A 21,786-nucleotide genomic window follows, 5' to 3' on the forward strand; every position below is an offset into this window, starting at 1 on the left:
TTTCGCAGAAATGCTAAGCCAAATCCTAAATATGTCAGATGCCAGTGGTATCGCACATGTATTTAAGACAATTTTTTCGGGACTGTTAACACCCTTCGAAACAGTCCTGGGCATCTTTCCCAATTTTGTCCATTCGGTCTTTGGCGGCCTACCACTACTTTTGGGACTTGTAGCAGGAATTTTATTTTTGACCCTTCTGCTCCGATATGGCAAGCCAAAACGCAGACATGACTCCAGCAACAATTGAAGAAACGATCCTAGCAATACGCTACTGGGACCGCACAACTAAAGTCCTTGGATTAGCCCGGCTAAGAGATCTGAATATGACCTGGTTTCTTTCATTCAGACCTATATGGCAGAACTGCATCTTACCTGTGCTTCGATGTGTGCTATGCGGAGAAGAATGCGTGTTGGACACCTGTCTTACACTACAATCAGCAGGACCAACGGATATCGATACTTTGCTAAGTCCAGTAACGGCTCATGCATCGTGTTGTCCCCAGCGGTTACCAATCCTGATGACGGCATTCGTTGAAACTTCACCACTACGATTAGGTGGGAGTGAAGCAAGAAATGAGAGCAACATCACCAAGGTACGACCTTCTGTGAGCATTGCTGATCCAGACACCGATGATAGCAATCATTCTCACGACTGCCCGGTTACAGCATTATCATCCTTGGTCGAACTTTCACCTGAAGCTGTAGACTGTTTTTTTGCACATCTACCTTAAGTAATGTTCTCCCCTGAACCGAAAGAATAACTTTTAAGCAAACCGGCACACAGCGTTCCCCTGAACTCTGAATTCGGCCTTCAGCTTTGATAAACAAAAGCTACTGAAAACATTTGGAACTCTTTTTTCCCCTGAAAACTAAATTATTTTTTCCAAAATCTCAAAATCTTTACCTTTTTTTGGCACATGTACTCTGCTTACAGTAGAACTATTCATAATGAACAGAGCTTCTATTTTTAGTAATTCTAGAGACAAAAAAAAATTACCTCAGCCTCTAGCACACTTACAAGTAATTTCATTTATATGTGATGAAATAGTCTCGACTTTCTTTTTTGTAATTAAGAGACATTTCATGTGTAATTTTCGCAAATCGTTCAGCTAAAATATATATGCATTTTTTGGAATGATTACACTGCTTAAAAACGTACAGTACCTATAATCTTTTGTGTATTTCGCATACACCATTTCGAATGCAAAATGTATTTTGGGGTGGGTTGGAATACACATGCACCTTGATTGCTTAGTTTTTAGTAATTGATGGACATTAGATCGTGGAGTGGGTGTAGTGTTTTTATCTAGGAACCTGAATCAATATTACCATTTTATGCCCTTACACGGCTATAATCAATAAATATCCCTATAATGGCATAAGAAACAGATCCATATTTCAGTAAAATGGCCATTGCAGCCCAAGGCATGGCAAAAGCTACTTCCTTAGATTCCTAGAAAGCACAATGAGTTCTTTCAACACACCAAACCTCCAGCAACCTGGGAAATCCCTGCTTGCTTTGTTTTGAGTTGTAATAGAACTCCTGCGAGCACTGTAAGAACGGCCAGTTCTTAGTGACATCTTTATTGATGTCTTATGTCCAAGCCTTACGTCAAACTCGGCACCTTTCAGGTATAAATATACCAACGTTGCCTTAAGCAAACACACGGTGGTGGTTTCGGAGCAGAGCAGCTAATCTACTTGCCGAGAGCCCAGCAGACGCGGAGAGCCCACGGACGCTGCCCCTCTTCTTTGACGCGCTGAGAAAGACGCTGTCTTTTCTCCTGCCGAGAAAATCCAGCTCCGGCGTTTCCAGCCTACCCTTGCGGGTGACTGGGATATCGAGTCCTGAGAGAGAGATACCAGACCTCCTACATTCTATTCCCAAGGTACAGTGCTGCCTAAACCCTTAGAGAGAATTGCAAAAACCTACTTAACTTAAACTGCTACTTACTTACTCCTTCCCACGTATTAGGCTTAGGTCAGGTACACCGGGGTAGGTGTATTTTAGAAGCACCAGTTGAGCACGTTAGCCTATGTATATATGTATATATATTTTATCCATTTTAAAGTGTCTTATGGCTAACAAACCATATCAATGCTTTTACAGTATTATTTCATAATACTCCTTTTACTGTATGTACTTTACTTTACATTAAGTATTGCAATTGTGGCAATTTCTCTTGCATGAGAAGGAAGACTGCTCAATAAATAATACCTTTTATTGAAAACGCCTGTCTCTCTATTCTCTGCACTCTGGTGAAACTAAGAATGCACATCTGACTGAGTGAAATAGCTGTCTATTGTTTTCACACAACTCTAGAGATTGACTCTTATTCTGAGGGAGCAAAGTTGTCATGTTTATGCGTAGTTGTCGGAAGCTGAATCCCTTCTTGTCTGAGCCAGTGTGGTAAATTTTAATTACCTATACTTAATTTATGCGGTAAAATTCAATAAGAATAACTCAGTCAAAAATAAGAGGCAGAATCCGTGGTATTAGAGGTTTTAAAAGGGGTTTTATTCCTTAAAAAGGAATTGGTCCGGACCAGGTAACATGTTCCATCACCACGAGGGATCAGGACGGGAATGGGCATGGACATGTACATGTACAATGATTTATTAACAGGACATCATATATATAGTCAATGCATTACAGTAACAATGAATGCAGAAGGCGTAACAGCCGAGAGAAGAGAGATAAGAGTACATGTGCGTAACAGGAGGCGTGCACAAGGGCGTACACGGAGGTGTGTGCTAGAAACGTCACTTGAAAAGTGTCACAGGTGGGTGGATCCAATAGACGAATCCTGCAGTGTCAGCAGAAATACATGGCTGAGATGCGCGCGCAGCAGCATGACGTGTGATTGACGTGGAACTGGAGGGTGAAGGGGACTTGACATTTGGCCCTACATGAGGAGACAGAAGTCTGGCGTGTCAGAACAACCTAAACCCAAATCATATCTAATATCTTGTGTTTGAGGAACTGTATTATCTGGAAGGAAAGGTCTCTCGGGCAGAGGCTATTCTATACTGACTGCTAGTGCGTGCATATGCGACTACGTGTCTACGTGTAAAGCGAGGGGGCCATGGGCCTACCATGGTAACAGGGGCTATGAATTACTTGCATGGAGACAGTGAGGCCGGGCCCTTTGCTCTGCAGCTGGGAAGGATGTTTTCCTAAACTACTAGACAGGAATGTATTTTCGAGGAGCGGAGCAGATAACTTGAAGGCTGAATACAGTCTTGGCAGGGTAGCGTGGCCGAGCCTGGCACCGCTCGCCCCACAGGGAGTAAGGCAGAGGTCAGGAAGCAGCAGACTGTAATGTTCAGAAACAGAAGGCAGAAAGGGCTCGATGGCAGGAATCAGGGCCTAACTCATCAGAGCTAGAATACATGAAAGTGCACCATATAAAGACGGTGGCACGGCATACTTAGGAACGGAATATCTGACCCATTCATGGTGTATCTGAAAGAGGACATGTTATCGTTGGACGCAAATGTATTTGCGTCTTCATAGCTGGAAGTGGAGGGAACATACATGTACTTGAAGCACGTACATGGAGCCGTTGGGGTCTACGTTAGGGGACACAATTGACCATAAAAATTCAATTTACCTCATTCCCTCCTTGTCCCCTACGGACCCTTCATGATATATCAATCCTCATTAATCTATCAATCTGTTCATGTAACATCATTTGCTCTTCCTTCTTATGGCGGGACTTTGAACGTGGACTTGAATGAGGGATACATGATGTGGCGCACAAGCCGCAAATCGCTGGCCCACATTGTAGACATAGGCAACAACTGAATACTATGAGAAGGGCTATTCCTAGGAAGGTTAGGACTTTCCATCCCCAGGCTGATAACACGCTCCAGAACCAACCGGACCAAGTCCAGGTGCCTGGATTCTGGTGTATCTGACTTGCAATCTTATGAAGACGGGTTATGGCTCTATATACTGATGGCGCGTTTTCTGGAATGAAAATACAGCAGCTCGATCCGATGACTCTACAAGCTCCGCCCCTATCGGCCAGGATGACGTCAAGGACGAGACGATTTTGAAGAACAACAATCCGCATAGCAGACTGCTCCTCTGTTAAGTTACCTAGGGCGGAAGTAGTTTCATTCACTACTGCTTCAAGGGTTCTAGTTAATTTTCGTATCAATTTACTATTAAAGACAGTACCTAAGTAGGAAAAGAAACCTCTATTGAAGTCTGTGTATTGTTCCCATGCCGTTTCAGTGTAGTCGACAATCGGGAGATCTCTCTGTGATCTATTGTGTACTAAATGGGTGTCCCTATGATAATCAGGAGGGGCTAGGAAGACAGGTGGCAGAAGGAATGCAATGTAACAGGTGCCATCCCAATCTAAAGGTAAACGTATATATGCTGTATGACCACAAACGAAATAGGAATGACGGGAAGCCTTGAAGGTAGACTTGCCCTTATCACTGAATTCAATCACAGTAGTACATGTGCTATGACCTAGGTGTACTGAACCATTCTTTCTGACACATAATTCACCTTTAACTGGTAATACAGACATAGCGGGCAGGACTGGTTCGGCTTCGGACTCAACATTCAGAATCATGAGGTTAAGTGTAAAGTTACCTAATCCATATACTTCGTTTTCTAGATCGGTCCCTGTCCTTTTGGGAAGACCCTCCTTGTCAGGGAAACATATTTTATGCAGAACGGTGTTCAGATTTCCCCATACCCAGTTGCCCTGGTAAACTACGGAATCAGAATCTAAAGAGTTAATTAAACTAAACCATGCACCACAGGAACCATTGTGTGTGAACGGGTACGGAAAGAGGGGCAGAACTCCCTTGTATTTCTGATAGGGAGGGAGTCGGCCACATATCCAACAATTAGTAGCATTGCTGGTCTGATGGGAATGGTGTAACATGCTAATGAATGTATTGTTGCGCAGCGCAAGTCGATAAGATAACTCGTGCGGGGGCAGTTCACTGAAAGTGTGCGCGACAGTGACATTTGAAGAAAAATGTGTACGCTTGAATATAGGGTAGTATAAGTTTAACAGTATACTTGCAGTAATAATCATAAAGCTCAGAAAAAACATAATCAATAATGTCACTATACAGTGACTGCGGAGAGTTTTACAATATTCATGTTTCTTGAGCTGTTTCTGTCTATCTCTCTCTCTGTCGGGGTCTAACGGGTACATGTCAGAATCAGGTTTAACCGATTCACCTAGGGGAGGACTTAAACAATTAAACTGTCTGACTTGCTAGACCTTAGTTTGGATTTATACTCCTCGGACGGAGTTTTCTCTATCAGGGGAAGTTTAAAGTCACTGAAATCTGGGCAGTCCTTAGAGGGGGAGGGCTGAGAGTCTGTAACTGGAAGCAGTCCATGAAATATCTTGACGTGGCTGGAGTGGAGCCACCCTTTGCGGCCCTCGACCTTGATTGCAGTCCTCGTGGTTAGCAGGACAAGTTTCGGCTCCTGCCAACGGGGCTCCAGCGGACTCCTCCGATCAAAGTTCCTGACGAGAACAAGGTCCCCCGGAATGATCCCATGTGGCTTTACATCGGTGTTGTCGGGAAAGGCTGCAGCAACCTGTGAACGACATGATTGTAGTGCAGACATCAAGGAAGCAAGGTAATCTGTCAGCATATTACAGTCAACATCGGTAATTTTACGAGGCAGAGGCGTCCCCCACATATTCGGTGGCCTACCAAAGACCACCTCATACGGGGATTGCCCTGTTCTGGAGTGTGCGACCATTCTAATGTAAAAGAGTGCGACTGGTAAAGCTACTATCCAGTCGACACCTTTCTCTCTACAGATTTTGGCAAGGCGAATTTTCAGAGTCTGATTATGTCTCTCTACGAGACCTGCTGCTTCGGGATGTCGGACACAGTGGAACTTCCACTGATAGCCAAGCAGGAGAGATACCTGCTTCATGAGCTCGGACGAGAATGGCTGACCGTTATCGGAGTATACGATGCGGGGCAAACCATATCTGGGGAAAAATTCACGAACCAGCTGCTTAGCAGTGGTCGGGGCAGTGTAATCTGGGAATGGATATGCTTCTGTCCAACGGGAAAGTGCACAGACAACTACGAGGACATATTTGAATCCTCTACAACGTTCCATCTGGATATAATCCATCTGGAGGACTTCAAAAGGGTGATCAGGAGGATGAAATCCACCTTGCTCTACGGGAATGCTTTTACCTGGGTTGAACTGACAACAGATCATGCAAGTACGCACTTTCTGTTTTGCTGCTGCTCGTAAATGTTTATTGAACCAAAGGTTTTGGATACTGTCTAACATGGCTTTTTCTCCTAAATGTGCAGGACTATGTACTGTGTTAATGATTACTTGGACCATAGAGTCGGGGAGAAACCATATAGATTTCCCCTTCGTCATCCATCCCTGTTCTGTCTGGATCCCTCCTAGTTCAGTCCATTTCTTGATTTCGTCTGGTGTAGCATGTGTCTGTATGTCAATTACATCTAGGGCGGGATCCTTAACTGTCATGCAATGTGTCGGTGTCAGGACTATTGTCTTTGTCAGATCAGTTACGTAAGTCTGAGTCTGAGCTGTATGCTTGGCTGTTCGGTCTGCCAGGTCGTTACCCTGGGAAATGATATCTGTAACTTTCGTATGTGCCTTACACTTCATAATGGATATTGCTGTAGGCAGATGTATTGCATCTAACAGAGCCTGAATGAGGGGACCGTGCTGGATTTTGGCTCCGTGAGAGGTAAAAAAGCCTCTCTCTCGCCATAATACACCGAAGTCGTGTACAACTCCGAATGCATAACGGGAATCTGTGTATATGTTAACTCTCTTGTTCTTGGCTTGAATACAGGCTTGAGTCAGAGCAATGAGCTCTGCTGCTTGAGCTGACAGGGTGTCTATACAATTCGTTTCTATGACTTCAGTTTCTGTCGTGACCGCATAGGCGGCCACTAATTCTCCTGTGTTTGTTCTCATACATGAACCATCCACATAAAGTGTCAGGTCTGGATCTGGTAATGCGGTGTCTGTCAAGTCTTGTCTGGGTTTCGTCGTAATGGTAACAACTTCAACACAATCATGTGCCAAAGGGTCTGTCATATTTAATGGCAAAAGTGTAGCAGGGTTCAATGTGTTGCAACGTCTGATTTCTATGTGTGGTTGAAACAATGTCAATTCATAACCTGTCAGTCGTGCTATCGTCAAGTGCTGAGTCTGTGTTCGGTTTAAAAGAACTTCCACGGAGTGTGGAACTTGTACTGTCAATTGATGTCCTAACACTATGGAATCGCTTTGTCTGATTGCAAGGGCTGTTGCTGCTACTGATTTCAGGCACGCAGGCAGCGCCTGGGCTACTGGATCCAATGTACTAGAAAAATAAGCACACGGTTTGTGTGAACCTGCTTGATCTTGGGTGAGTACTGACAATGCAGTACCTTCGCGTTCTGTGACAAAAAGTGTAAAAGGCTTGCTGTAACATGGTGTCGCTAAAACTGGTGCTTGACATAAGGCTTTCTTTAAGTCATCAAAAGCTTGTGTATGTTCCTGAGTCCAAGGGAGGGCAGTCGATGTCGCTGCCTCCTGGGTCGTCAACTGTATGAGTGGTTTGGCTAGAAATGCATACTGAGGGATCCATTGTCTACAGTAAGAAGTGAGGCCTATAAAGGCTCGTACCTCCTTTTGTGTCTTGGGCTGTGACATGTTTACAATTAACTGGATGCGGTCAGGTGTTAGCTGTCTCCCCCATTTGGACAGCAAGTGCCCAAGGTAAACCACTTGCTGAACACAGAATTGCAGCTTTGAAGGAGACACCTTGTGTCCCTTGTCAGCCAGGAAATGCAAAACCGTCAGTGACGCTTGCTCACATTCAAGTTCGCTGCGGGCGGTGATCAGCAGATCATCGACATACTGCAACAGAGCAGTGTTGTCAGGCATATGTATACTGTCTAGTTGTCTTTTCAGTGCTTGACTATAAATGCTGGGCTTTCTGTGAATCCTTGAGGTGCGCGTGCAAATTTGAAGCTTCGGCCATTTAAACAGAATCCGAAGAGATATTGGCTTTCTGGATCAATTGGGACGCTAAAGAAGGCGTTCTTCAGATCAATTACAGTAAAGAACGTTGCCTCTGAATCAATGGCAGTCAATAAAGACGAGATGTCTGGAACCACGGGGAACTGTGGTACGATGCATTTATTCAATTCGCGCAGATCGATAACTAATCGATAAACTGGGGGTGCATTTGAATCAGTACGTTTAAGAATTGGAATGATAGGGGAATTACATAGATTCGAGTCGGTTTCTACAACCACTCCTTGTGCAATGAGCTCGTCAATGATTTTCAGTAAAGCCACTACAGCATCTGGGGGTAACTTGTATTGCCGGATTCGTGGTAGTACTACTCCTGGCCTGAGTGTAACTCGATATGGTGTAATGTGCATACAACCTACATCAGTGGGGCCTTGTGCCCATAAATGTGCAGGAACATTCTGTAATCTGGGATCAATATCTCTCAACACATAGTGACCTTTAAAGTCACGTAAGAACAGTCTTACTCCTTCCGGGGAACAACATATCACTGCTCCTAGAGCTTTCAGTGTCATGATACCTAACAAGTTTTCTGGACATGATTTCGTTAATAACAAATCTGTAGTGCGAGACAATGGACCAACTAAAAGAGGTACTGGTTTTGATACTTCATTTACAATAGGTTTGCCTGAAAATCCAAGGGAAACATTCTGTGAGCCTGAGAGGGGTGCCCCTGGAACCTCATCATGACTTATCGTTTTCTGCTTGCCCCTGTATCAATCAAAAACTTTCTATCTTGTCCTAACACTTGGCTATGTACATAAGGACCTTCTTGATCTACAGGAACCTCAATAAGAGGCAAGCCAACTTCCCTCTCTAGGCTGTTTCATGTGTATCGCTGATAATCGGGGTAATCAGTTTGAGCATACTGGTACATCTGCTGTGTTGCATGTTGTGTTGCGGCAATGGGCTGTGGCTGTGGTACCGCTATGGTCTGTACTGTCTGTTGCGAAGCTTGCATAGGTTGAATATTCTGTGGTACTTGTTGTTGGACCTGGTCCTGTCTAGGAGGACGCGGTCTTTCTTTAGTTTTACCTGTAGCTATATTATGTTTCAAAACTGCACAATCGTTTATATAGTGACCTGGCTGTTTACAATAGTTACATGTCCCTTTAATAGGAGCTGTTGAATTATTGGACTGTGTCATACCCTTTTTCTGACCGTCAGCTGGAACTGACTGAGCAACTAACATTTTCATTTTCGTGTCTTTCATACGTCTTTGTTCGTGATCATGTTCTTCCCTAATTCTGTTCTGGTGGTACTGTAACATTTGTAACATTTGTGAAGGCGTATTAGCTTGCCATGTGCTCTCGACTTTCAGAACACGATTCTTGACTTGGGGCAGAGAATTTTCGACCAATTTGGATACAAAAAGATGTGGGTATGACTCACTACTCGCTTTTAGGCCACTATTAATAACAAAACATTTCTCAAATCGAGAATAAAAATCACTAGTATCTTCATCCGGTTTCTGTTTACAGGCTGAGATTGCATCCCAGTCCTCCTTCTTGGTTGCTAACAAACGTGGCAATACTTGTACTAACAATCCTGGTAACGCTTTAGTTTTGTCCCCAAGCCCTAGGCCTGGGGTTCGAGTATTTTCTTCGTTCTCTAATGCAGCCCAATCTATCTTTGCGTCTCCCACCTCCCATTCCTTTTCTTTGAGTTTCTCGTAAATTCCGGCAGGCAATAATACTTTTAATATTTTCATGATGTCGGGATAGGTATAGTCACCCATGAGTAACATGTCTTTTATTTCACGGTGGAAACCTGCAGGGTCTTTATCGTGACTGGGCACTAATTTCTTCATTTCTAATAATTCCATTTTAGTTATGGGCGTGTACACAAACACACGTCTAAAGGTATTGTCATCATTCCTAACAGGATGCACTTCCCGTAAGGGATTCTGTCCGTCTATGTAATACATTTTTCTTTCTGGAGGTGGAGCTGAAACAAACTGTGTATTCAGAAAAGCATTATACCTGTGTCTATGTTCTAGAATTATTTTAATTAAGTCGGTACCCAGCCCTCTCCATCTGTTCGAGAGTAGCTCTATTAAAATATCAGGTAGGGGACCTGGATCAGAATGTTGGCCTTTGAACAACGTAATGAGATGCTGAATCATGTATATTCCAGCTAATTTCTGTTCATCAGGAGAAAGGTTCAAAAAGGTCTGCGCTAAGGCGTCATCACCATAATTATCGGAACTGTCAGCCCATTGTACTGCTGACCTGGCTAATTCTTGTTCATCCATAGAATTGAGTACATGGTACCCCATTCGTTCCTGAAGTATTTTATCCGTAGCCTGAAATAGGTGTTCTGGCGTCTTCGGGTTTGACATAGCAGTATGAAAAAGTCTCTTACTTTCTGGACGTACCGGACGCATTGAATTATTAAAGGGTCTTCCCTTACCTACATATGCTATCATTTCTCTAGCTGGTAACTGCAATGTTCCTGCGGTTGTTTCTGGTTGTTCCTCCTCCCCCGAGGATTCATTCTTATCTGTATCTACTTCTCTTTCAGACTGTCTTCTTTCATGTATTTGTAAGACTGCTTTTCGGATCCTTCGGTACATATTTTCTATACAACTCTGTTTATCATGTTTCCCGTCTGCTATATTCTGACCCCATTTGTTAAGTGCTTTCATTTCTTCCTGGTCTACCGCAGGCCTATCTTGGTTTCTTATCAAGCAGTTTATGAAAAAACGTAATATCATGCCTTGAGTGTCAACTTTCTGGTATGCCATGGCCTCGCCAATACTTTCAGGGCCTTGCCCTGTTTGGACAAAGTGATATATTCTGTCTAGATGATCAATCATTCCTGGTAGTAACATTAGATAGTTTGCAACTCGTCGTAGACGTACTGATGATAGCATCATTCTGTCGTCTTTACCGGGTACGGGATCATATCTACAATCTGTAAGAGGCTCTTTAAGTATGTCGTAACTCGCTGTTTGAGGTGTACGTTGTTGGGCTAAATCCCTATAAGTCAATCGGTGTGTTTGTGGCGGTGTTTGAAGACCTCCTGCTGCACCTCCCGAGGTGCCAGGTCCAAAAGGATTTAGTGGGTTAATGGTAGGGAGGATAGGTGCCGGAAGGGCTGGAAGAATAGGCGTAGGATGTGGAACGGGAGGAAGAGTTTGTTGTTGCGGAAGTGGGTGAAGATTATCTCGGGGTGCAGTGCCGTCAGCAGGTGGTGTGCGTGGCGGCGGAATATTAACATATTCGGGGGCTACATCGTCTAAATAGGAAGAAAGGAATATGTCTTTTGTGGTTTTATGATGTACTTTAGTCGGGAGCAATGGAGGTGGCAGATTCTTCGGTATTTCCGGAGTGGCCTTAGGTAAACCCTCGACCAGAAGAGGAAACATACCATTCATAAGAGTGTTTCGTTGTCGGTCTACTTGTTCTGCTTTAACTCGTATACCTTCCTCAACTAATACATTTTCTCGGGCTTTGTCTGAATCCTCTCTACTTTTCTCTGCTATTCTGAGTGCTTTTTCTGTACGTCTGTGTGATTCTTTACGCCATAATTCAATGGCATCTTTCTGTGACTGTCTGGCTTTCTTTTTCCATAATGCTTCTTCTATTCTCATGATGCACTCGGCATCCCATGTCCCAGTAACGGGCCATCTCTGATTCTCTGCTAGATCTTTGGTGTAATCCACCCACAAATCGAGATATAATACAGCATCTAGGCCGTACTTGTGGTACATAAAATACCTTGGAGTGTCCCTGGGTGGAATGGGAACAGCTTCCTCTAGTATCCCTTTTCTAGTTCCTATCTGTCTTAGTTTAGAAAACAGCGGCATGTTTCAGCTGTGACACTTGGTACTTGATACTTACTTGGACACAATTTATACAATATACACGATAATGTAGATCGAACAATCACTCATACCACGACATTAAAACACATTAAACATTTTGAAAAACGGACAATAATAACTAGAATAAAACTAGCTACCTTCATACTCGATATACTGCTAAACAGTACAGATACACCGCTAAACAGTGCAGACCGGATATACTGCTAAACAGTACAGATACACCGCTAAAACAGTGCAGACCGTGGCTGTGTACCCAACCCCGTCTTGACCGGGCACAAATTAATGCACTCGTCTAGATGCGTCCCCAGCAACGGTACTCACCGGGAAGCACGGAACGGAAGGCCTCGGAAACTCGACACTGGACCCTGGACTCGACTCGACTGGACTCGGTTTGTGACGTAACTTCGGAACTTCGGAACTGGTGGGCCTCTGGATACCTCGGACTTTGCTCTCTCAGCTAGGCTCTGGTCGGGATCCTCCGCACTCCTCACCGCCTCGTCTGGGTGTCGATCGCAGCCTCAGTCACCTCCGTTGGCCTGAGGGAGGTACAGGAAATCCTGCGGGTACGCGTAGTTGTCCGTCCGGCTGCGGCAGGGGACCGGGCCTGCAACGCACCGCCGGCGCGTGGGGTGGGGGAGGGGTCCCTATTCGGGCACCAATTATGTGGTAAATTTTAATTACCTATACTTAATTTATGCGGTAAAATTCAATAAGAATAACTCAGTCAAAAATAAGAGGCAGAATCCGTGGTATTAGAGGTTTTAAAAGGGGTTTTATTCCTTAAAAAGGAATTGGTCCGGACCAGGTAACATGTTCCATCACCACGAGGGATCAGGACGGGAATGGGCATGGACATGTACATGTACAATGATTTATTAACAGGACATCATATATATAGTCAATGCATTACAGTAACAATGAATGCAGAAGGCGTAACAGCCGAGAGAAGAGAGATAAGAGTACATGTGCGTAACAGGAGGCGTGCACAAGGGCGTACACGGAGGTGTGTGCTAGAAACGTCACTTGAAAAGTGTCACAGGTGGGTGGATCCAATAGACGAATCCTGCAGTGTCAGCAGAAATACATGGCTGAGATGCGCGCGCAGCAGCATGACGTGTGATTGACGTGGAACTGGAGGGTGAAGGGGACTTGACATTTGGCCCTACATGAGGAGACAGAAGTCTGGCGTGTCAGAACAACCTAAACCCAAATCATATCTAATATCTTGTGTTTGAGGAACTGTATTATCTGGAAGGAAAGGTCTCTCGGGCAGAGGCTATTCTATACTGACTGCTAGTGCGTGCATATGCGACTACGTGTCTACGTGTAAAGCGAGGGGGCCATGGGCCTACCATGGTAACAGGGGCTATGAATTACTTGCATGGAGACAGTGAGGCCGGGCCCTTTGCTCTGCAGCTGGGAAGGATGTTTTCCTAAACTACTAGACAGGAATGTATTTTCGAGGAGCGGAGCAGATAACTTGAAGGCTGAATACAGTCTTGGCAGGGTAGCGTGGCCGAGCCTGGCACCGCTCGCCCCACAGGGAGTAAGGCAGAGGTCAGGAAGCAGCAGACTGTAATGTTCAGAAACAGAAGGCAGAAAGGGCTCGATGGCAGGAATCAGGGCCTAACTCATCAGAGCTAGAATACATGAAAGTGCACCATATAAAGACGGTGGCACAGCATACTTAGGAACGGAATATCTGACCCATTCATGGTGGATCTGAAAGAGGACATGTTATCGTTGGACGCAAATGTATTTGCGTCTTCATAGCTGGAAGTGGAGGGAACATACATGTACTTGAAGCACGTACATGGAGCCGTTGGGGTCTACGTTAGGGGACACAATTGACCATAAAAATTCAATTTACCTCACCAGGGAAGTTGATCCCTTCCTATTCAGTCAACAAAGTTTCCAGTGACCTCTGAGCTAGCTGGCGCAAACCTAAATTAAGTCTAACATAGTCAGTAGAGACCTAGATGACCTCAGTCCTACGTCTACACTGCTGTTTATGTTATTCCAATGCGCAGGGCCTATAGGGAGAATAGGAACCACACTACACGATAGTTGTAACAACCACGTTGTAATGGCATGTGATGTATCGCATGCGTTGTAACGTGGTCTATTTGCATTCTTTAATGCTAGTATTGTGATTCTTATATTTAGCACAATGCTTTGAACAGTTTTGAAATTGGTATCATTCTCTTTGTCAAAATGCAATTAAAGCAGAAAAGTGATGTAGTCATGTGCTTAAATAGATCCTGAGGTCATGTTTATTTAGTAGAATGATCTTTATAAAAAAATTAAAACACACTTAAAACACGCAGCCACCAATTGTTTTTTGTTTTGAATGAACTTTCTAAATAAGGCATTTCATAACTGTACTTTCAAATCTCACTTCACCATTAGTTAGGTTTTTACATTAGGATTCCAGAGACACCGAATATGAATCAATTATCTCCTTCTAATTGGCAATTACAGTTATAAAATATAATTAGACAACTCTAATTTTATCCTATGGCTGTAGTGAAAAACAAATGTTGGAGTTTTTCACTATTGGGACATGTAAAACTTAAAAGTACATATTCAACCTTTTGAATACATCGCACCCTGCCTTCTGGGCAAACCAGGGCCTACCCTTGGGGTGACTTATATGTATTTAAAATTGAAGGTTTGGGTCTGACAGGTCAAAATGGCAGTTTAAAAGTGCACACACAGGCTCTGCAATGGCAGGCCTGAGACATGTTTAAAGTGCTACTTAAGTGGGTGGCACAACCATTGTGGCAGGCCCACTGTTAGAATTTAATTTTCAGGTCCTGGGCACATGCAGTGCATCTTTAGCAGTGACTTCTAAGTACATTAAATATGCCAGTTAGGTATAAGCGAATGCTACCATGTTTTTATGAGAAAGCACACAAACTTTAGCACTGGTTAGCAGTGGCAAAGTGCAGAGTCCTAAGGCCAACAAAAACGAATTCAGCAAAAAATATTAGGGCAAAAAAGGCGAAGTAATTGAGGGTGAACCTGTAGAGATGCTGAAGTCCAACACTGATTAAGGTAATTGTTTTGTTAATTTATTCTGTCAACTCTTTGTCACTTGGGGCCTGTTTTGCAGTCCTCCCTTTGCAGCGAGAGTATTTTATATGTCCCCAAAATTGCACTTTGCTCCTGTTTTCAGTGTTCTGTAGATGTTGGGACTTACTGTCGGTGCTGATAGATATCTGAAAGTTATTCTGACAGGGTTTCTATGACAGCAAACCTTGTGCGAGCCACCATCTCCCCAAAGCTGATGATGGCATAACAATACAAGCAAACTGGCTGTGCACCACAATAGAAGGTTGCCATCAGGACTGTATTTTGTATTGCTATTTCAATTTGAGGTTTTGCTATTTTTGGTGCTCTTCCTACATTGGCTTTGCCACTGAAAATGTTTAGTTGTTCGCATGTTATTTGTTTTGTGCCAGTGTACTAAGCCTACCTGATTTGAGTGAGGAACAGGAACTTAAATCGAATCGGAAAAAGGCACAGGGATGAGAAATGACAAGAGATCATGATCTGGAAGGAAGGAAGGGAAGGGAACGAAGCATAGATGTAGATGACGTGTGAGTGCAAAGACTAAAATGTAGAATGGAGAGGAAGAGCAGATTGTGTAGGAAGTGGGGTGGTAGGGGCAAAAGAGAGAAGCAGGCAAGAAGTGCAAAGGACTGAAGACCAGGTGGACGGCAATAGAGGTGTTGTGGGCCAAGGATCAGGGGACGGGTTGTAAGAGCATTATTGTGCACATCATTACCTGCTTGTGTATTAGTTTAAGCTTTATACTGGCGACGAGTGGGGAACAATTGGAGGAGTAGAAGTGCGAAACCTCAACATCAAATAAAAATTCATAAAGAGGGAAGCGGCGCAGCGAGGTGATTAATGTAAGAGGCATTTTCAGTATCGAGCAATGATGTAAGCTCTTCCTGAGGGAAGTGTGCGGGCGGATCGGACCCGTGAAGGTACTAATTTTGATTTAATGCGCAGATAAGATTCAGCGTAAATGGGAGAAAGAAGTTACGATCTTTAGAGCATTATTAAAGACAGTGCTGTGTCAAAGCTCAGAGGACTCTGTCTTGTAAACGTTGCAGAGCGTATGGTGAATTTGATTTGAAGGGACAGAGTTTCAGTGAAAGTTAAGCGTTTAATAGTGTAAGAAGGAATTCAGCACGCGGCCGGCTCCTGGATGTAGAGCGGCATGAGTATGGCTGGTGCGTTAAACCAACGGTTTGTTTAAATCAGCAAAGCTGCGGAGCTCAGCGCGCGATAGGCGCATGTAAAGTCTGGCAAGCAAACAGCGGGATTTCTCATTACACTGTTTAAGCACATGAAGATATATGGCGTGACATTTAGTTGAATATGGAGTCTACCTTCTATTTGCTCATTCAGTTTTGATGGCAGCGAACTTCTGATCAAGGCAGCGTGTATGTTACAGTGAGCCTCAGTGTCTAAACGGACTTTATGGTGTCAGGCTGACGATCTTTAAGTGTCCAATAATAAGTCAGCGTGTTGGAGAGGTGCAACTACTGTGACACGCATACTAGGAAGTGACGTTTTTTTTATTTAAATTGAAAAGTAGAAAACTTTATTCATCTTGATGCATATTTATTTAAAAGTGCTTTTCTTAAAAAGGATTTATCTAAGTGATGTTTACATCAACATTTTTCAGAATATAATTGGCATATTATTACATAAGATAAAGGGAGAGATACAACATAAAAGTTATTTTACTGCTGATTAATGTCACTATTTGTGTTTTGCAACAATATGTGGGTTATTTAAAAGTGTCACAAGTAAAATATAAAAACGTACGTGAAAATAGGTTACTTTAAACTTGTTTTTGATTTTGTAAATTTATTTTATTATAATTATTTTTTAGAATTAAAAAAAAAAGGAAAAGACATGCAGAGTGTACCAGAACCTTCTTTTTTTTTAACCAGTCCAGGTGAAGCTGTGGTCAAATGGAATAAGTGGAAAAAAATATTTGCGCACTATGCTAGAATTTGTGGGATCAATTTGAGTGCTGAAAGGAAGCATTCTATACTCTACATTGTTTAGGTGGAGAGGGACAGGAGGTATTAGAGATTTTACCAGAATTATCCACAGAGGAACAAAGAGGTTTAAATGAATATAAAATGTGTTTTCTTCAATTAGATAAGCATTATTTACCTAGAACGAGTACTATAATGGAGAGATATCATTTTGGGCTGAGAGAACAAGGAAAAGAGGAGACGGTAGAAGATTATTTAATGTGCTTGAAAAAATTGGCTTCAAGCTGTAAGTTTGGGGCGTTGAATGAGAAACGTTTAAGGGATCAATTTGTTTGAAACTGTAGCAAGGATAACATTTGAGAGGAATTGTGGCTTAAAAATAGAGTTGAACATATGTTGAAATGTGTTGATGAATGGAAGAGTGGAAAATGTAAATTACAAACATCTGCAGAGGAAGTTCAAAAATAAGTTTTAATTGTAAAAAATTAGAAGACACCCTCAGTTACAAAAGAGGAACCAAAAGAAAAAGTCTAAAACAATTCATTTGAATGTATTCATGGTGGGAGAGTTGGCCATAAAGCCAATTATAAAAAGTGTCCTGCTTTAAATGTGATTTGTCATGGTTGTGGCAAAAAGACATTTTATAAGATTTTGTAAATCTAAACAGAAAAGGTTTCAGAACAAAAGTTTAAAAGAATTTATATGTCAAGTTAATGAAAACAAGGTGTAATGATCATCCTATGGGTAAAGTAAGAGTAGATGGAATTGAACTTGAGATGAAATGTGATTCATGCTCTCATCTTACTATTATTGATAAAGACATTTTTACAAGTGGTTTCAGGAGAAGAATCACTTTCATAAAATGGATGTCAATCCAGAAGGTTATGTTGGTCAACCCATAAATATGTTAAGCTATTTTAATGCAACTATAGAAATGGAAAACAAGTTGATTTTGGGTAAAGTCTATGTATCAAAAAAGGGTGATGGATTGCTTGGGTGGCATCATCAACATTTTTTGGGGGTTACTCTTAATCCTAATAAGGTACCTCAAGTTCAAATTCAAGATGTTGAGACCAATAAAAATGATTTTGTAAAGAATTTTCCACGAATATTTAAGGATGAGTTGGGATGTTTAAGAGGGTACAAACATTGTATCAAGCCTAAAATGGGAGCAGTAGCATCAATTGCTAAAGTAAGGAGAGTTCCAATTGCTTTACAAGAAAAGGTTGAACAAGAATTAGATACGCTTCTAAAACAAGGAATTAACACTCCTGTGGAAGCCTCAGAATGGTTGGCTCCAGTAGTTGTCGCAAACAAACCTAATGGTGATATAAGACTTTGTGTTGTTCTTTGCTCACTTAATAAAGAAGTTGTAGATACATTTCCATTACCTAATATTGATGAAGTTACATTTACATTGGGTGGGGCTAAATGTTGTACAACATTAGATCTCACTCAAGCATACCATCAAATTGATCTGACTCAGGATTCGCAGGAATTAACAGCTTTCATCACTCCAATGGGAGCGTTTCAGTATAAAAGAAAGCTGTTTGGTTTAGTGAGTGCTGCATCTGTTTTCAGAGATTTATGACATCTATTTTAAAAGGTATCAAAGGGGTCAAATGTTATCAAGATGATTTGTTAATTTTTGGGGGATTCAGGAGTAGCATGACAGTAGAGTGAGTCTTTTGTTGAAGAAACTTGTAAAAGCTGGTCTCACTTTTAAATTTGATAAATGTAAATTTTCAGTACAAGAGGTCAACTATTTAGGTCATTGCATCACATCCAAGGGTGTTGTTCCTAAGAAGGAATTAGTAGACACTATTATAAATTTGGCTACAACAAAAACAAAAGAAGAAGTTGTCTCATTTCTGAGAATCGTTGAGTTTTATGGAAAGTTTATTAATAATTTATCTAGTAAATCCAACAATATGACTCAATTGCTATGTAAAAGTAAAGAGTTTTGGAAAAAAAAATCAAAACATAGAAAACTCCACAACCCAATGGATGATGAAACAACGGATCAGGGGAGCAATCGGGACCAAACAAAGAAAAAATCTAAACATTTTCGGAAAAGCGTGACTCCTACATCTATAGGAGACACAGAACTCAAGCATCCAAACAGTGGGGCAGTTGAAAAGAGCACGGAAAGACAGCATCGCAATACTGGCAGATCAGGATTTCCTGTAGAACCATCGCTGAGTGAGGTACTGAAGACCATAAAAGATTTTCACTCAGATGTAAAAAATGATAGCCAAAGGAATCACAATGCTATTCAACAACTTCAAGGCGCTATCCAAAAGGTTGATAATACTTGTACTGAGATAGTGGATAGGATGGCTTCGGTGGAAAGCCGTACAGAAAATCTGGAAGCAGATGTTATTAAACTCCAAAGTAGAGAAAAGTCCCAAGCTGGTATCATTGAAGATTTATTGACAAAGGTGGAGGATCTCGAGAACCGGGGGAGAAGAAATAACCTCCACTTTCTGGGAATTGCAGAAGGTGCAGAGGGAAGCGATCCGAAGGGATATATTATCAACCTTTTAAAGACTACTATGCCTGAACTGCAAACATGGGAACTGGAACATGAAGTTCAACTGGCTCATCGCTTTCCTCTATCACTCCCCAAGCGGTCCCAAAAAGGAAACCCGTATCCAAGGGCTGTTCTGGTTTGCTTTGGAAACTTTCTTTTACGAGAAGCGATCTATGACCTAGCCCGACCGACGAGTAAAAAAGAATATCAAGGAAACAAGTTTTTTGTTCGCCCGGATTTCGCTCACGCAACGGTTGAACGCCGCTGGAGGTTGAGGCAACTATTTGCCCCGTTTGAAAAGATTGGAGCAACTGTCTATTTGCTTAATCCAGCACGTTTAAGAGTACTTTACAAAGGAATATCAAGGAACTTTACAAGTGAGATCCAAGCGGCGGCTTACTTGCATGAAATCTCTCAATTGAGAAAATAGGGTGGAAAAATTGGGGTGATGGGAGGAAAAGAAATAAAACAATAGGATTAAAATAAGATTCAAAGGGATACGCAAGACTATTGTGGGAAAAACTTTAAAAGCTAGCCATCTGATATGTGATGTGTTTAAAGCTTTTTATAATTCAGGCGATCTAGCGAACGGTGTTGCTCGGATTACTCGGACGCCCACACCTGGGGGCCCTTTGTCCCAGGATGCCTCAAGAAATGGTGGGTGGGGAGGGGTGGAGGGGGTGCATTGCTGCAGGAGGGGAAAAAAAGGGGAAAAATTCATCATCAGGAAAAGAAGAAATTTTTGTATAGTGGTGGTGGGAGAGAATTGCAGATACTGAAGGGTAAATGTAAATGGTTTATTAAACAGAATAGGGTTAAAAAAGAAATAGAGAAAAATATGGATAAAAAATCTAAAGCTGTATGCGCATAGTCACAATTAATGTTTGTGGTTTAAACGATGCAAGAAAAAGAAGAGAGCTGAAAGAATATTTTAAAACACTGCAAGCGGACTTAATTTGCTTGCAAGAAACGCATGTCGAATTCTCGCAGAAATATTTATTGGAGCAACTGGGTTATTTGGTACTGGCCTGCACTACCCAGGGTATGAGGACACGTGGGGTAGCGATATTGGCAAGAGGAAATAGTGTTAAGCTGAAAAAACAGCAGGTAGATAAGTACGGTCGATGGGTCTTGGCTGAATTACAAGCACAAAACTTGAATTTTACTTTATGTTCTATTTATGCACCCACGGTGGATGATCCCGATACTCTCAACCAAATAAATGCACAGCTACCTAGTTGGCCACTTCCGATTATAATGTGCGGTGATTTAAATATAAATGGTCTTGAAGGGCTGTGGGAGGACGATCCGGGCAGGTTTAAAGGACGGAAAAAAAAAGTCATAGAGCCTTGGTCAATCTTATGATAGATAATGGCTTCACCGATACTTGGGAGCAGCTTATGGGAGGGGGAGGTAGCACATATTACTCTGTTCCTCATAAAATAGTAACTAGGCTTGATTATTTTTTGATTTAACCCGCACTGTTACCGACGGTTAAAATTAAAAAACTACCAAGACTAATGTCGGACCACAACCCACTAGCCCTGAAGGTTGCTCTGGTAAATGCAAGGATAAATCTAACTTCTTGGTCATTTGAGAGAGCTTTATTACAGGATGTCGAGTATGTTGTCTTTATGGAAAACTGGTTAAAAGAATTTTTGTGTCATAACAGGGGTACGGCCCGACCTTCTATTGTCTGGGATGCGATGAAGGGTGGCATAAGGGGAGAAACTTTAAGCTATTCTCTCAGGCTTAATAAATTGCAAAAAGAACTAATAGAGAAGAAGATTAAGGCTGTGGTGAATCTGGAGGAAGACCTGGTAAAGATTCTAGGAGTTAAAGGGGATGTGACAGGGGTGACTCAAAATTTAGCCTTGGCTAAAGTAGCAGTGGGGGAAGTATATAGTGCAAGAGCAGCCGAAAAGTTTTTAGCAAGGAGGGAATAACAATAGGAATATAATGAGCAAGTTGGACTCATCTTGGCGGTAAGAACTCTACAGGCAGCTACCAAGGGACAGATAACAGAAATGATCACAGAGAGAGGGGTGGTAGTTAAAACCCCAAAGGAAATTTGCGCTGTGTTTCAGAACTTTTACACAAAGCTTTATAGCCAAGAGGGAGAAGAGCCAGGAATGAGGGATATAGAGAGGTATCTGGAAGAGGCTTTATTAGATAAAATTGCAGAAGAAGATAGGATTAGCTTGGAGACAAAATTTACCCGAGAAGAAATTCAAATGGCCTTCAACGGTCTACCATCAGGGACAACAGTAGGACCCGATCCTATACCCTTAGAATTTTATAAGAAATTCTTTGCAATACTAGA

The sequence above is a fragment of the Lissotriton vulgaris genome, chromosome 1_1, assembly GCF_964263255.1.
Source record: "Lissotriton vulgaris chromosome 1_1, aLisVul1.2, whole genome shotgun sequence".
Classification (NCBI taxonomy): Eukaryota; Metazoa; Chordata; class Amphibia; order Caudata; family Salamandridae; genus Lissotriton; species Lissotriton vulgaris.